Source organism: Salvelinus sp. IW2-2015, unplaced genomic scaffold (genome assembly GCF_002910315.2).
Source record: "Salvelinus sp. IW2-2015 unplaced genomic scaffold, ASM291031v2 Un_scaffold1950, whole genome shotgun sequence".
NCBI classification, from domain to species: domain Eukaryota; kingdom Metazoa; phylum Chordata; class Actinopteri; order Salmoniformes; family Salmonidae; genus Salvelinus; species Salvelinus sp. IW2-2015.
The window spans coordinates 152264-154256 of record NW_019943305.1 but is presented as its reverse complement, the minus strand read 5'-3'; positions in this window follow the sequence as shown (position 1 = coordinate 154256).

Genomic DNA, 1993 nt, shown 5'->3' with positions numbered 1-1993 from the left:
GGGGGGTGTTCCTGTTTAGTGAGTCCACCAGATCAGAGCAGTAGGAGATGACGGGATGTTCTCTGTTTAGTGAGTCCACCAGATCAGAGGCAGGAGATGACTGGGGATGTTCTCTGTAGTGAGTCCACCAGTCATCTCTACTGCCTCTGATCTGGTGGACTCACTAAACAGAGAACATCCCCAGTCATCTCCTGTCTCTGATCTGGTGGACTCACTAAACAGAGAACATCCCCAGTCATCTCCTGCCTCTGATCTGGTGGACTCACTAAACAGAGAACATCCCCAGTCATCTCTACTGCCTCTGATCTGGTGGACTCACTACACACAAATGGTTTGTTTGTAAATGATGTCTGAGTGTTTGAGTGTGCCCCTGGCTATCCGTAAATAACAAAAACAAGAAAATGGTGCCGTCTGGTTTGCTAAATATAAGGAATTTGAAATTATTTATACTTTTACGTTTGATACTTAAGTATACAAAAAAAATTTTTTTTAGACTTACTCAAGTAGTATTTTACTGCGTCACTGTTACGTGAGTCGTTTTCTATAAAGAAATCTTTACTTTTACTCAAGTATGACAATTGGGTACTTTTTACACCTCTGCCCACCGGTTTTTCCAACTTTCCATAATGTAATGATGAGCAAGCAGAGACAGAATGTGCCTCCCAAATGGCACCCTATTCCCTATACAGGTTTAGACCAGAGAGCTMTGGCTCCTGGTCAAAAGTAGTGCACTATATAGGGAATAGGATGCCATTTGGGACGCAACCAGATCTTTCAGACCTTACTGGTGACCTATGACCTATGTAATTTATATGTGCGTACGTGTGCGTAGGAAGAACAAGTGATACTAATTGTTTAGCTCCACTTGGTCACAGCTGAGCTAAATAAAGCTTATGAGGTGTGAAGACGGACATGAAACTCCTATGATTCAAACACATGGGAGGGGCTTATTACTGTGTACTTTTAGGGGATTTTCTAAAATGGTCTCAGGCTGACTTTTAACCAAATTTTGCGCAATCCATTGCATAACCTCTAACAGTTGGGAAGCTAATTTCCTCTCTGGCCAGTAGAGGGCAGTACAGAATGTTGTTCCCTCCCGCTGTATCAAAAGATGATCATTACTATTAAGTGCAATATGTTTATGTCTGGGCGGGTGTTTGTCCTCATGGAGATGTGCAAAGGSAAGGGATCACTGTTGTCGCCTCGCTTTCCAACCAAGGTGCAAGAATTGAGGAGCAAACCGAAGGAGCGAGGAGATTCAGGAACACAGAGGACAATGGAATTGAATAAAAAACWGCTTCTTTATTGCTAAAAGTAGAACCAGCACGTTTTGGCTTCGAAGAAAAACCTGATGAAGGTGAAAGGCCGAAACACGCTGGTTCTATGTTTAGCAATAAATACGCTTTTTCATTTAATTCCATTGTCCTCCAAGTGTTGCTGAATGTCCTCATCATGGAGATGTGTGAATGGATCTCGATGAGAATATGATGCAAAGGAAAACATTTCTGGGTTATGACAGGAAATCATGAGACAGCAGAGATAACCATCTCATACTCTGAAACAACGCTACGTCCCAAATGAAACCCTATTCCCTATATAGTGCACTACTTTTGACCAGGGCCCATAGGTAGTGCACAATATAGGGAATACAGTGCCATTTGGGACATGCAGCTATCCTCTGAAACAGTTTCTGCAACCCCGCGACCCATGCTATGGAACACAAATAGATTAGGGGTGTCTTGCTTATCTAACTAACTAACTAACAGGCATTACCTGACCTACCGTACATCTCTGCTGGTTGTTTCAAACTTGGCAGAACAATGACAGACCAGACGAATGTGCTGATAAAGATTCCTCTTTCATAAACTCAGCAAAAAAAGAAATATCCTTTCTTTGTCAACTGTGTTTATTTTCAGCAAACTTGACGTGTAAATATTTGTATGAACATAACAAGATTCACAGACATGTGACTTACAGAAATGGAAAAATGTGT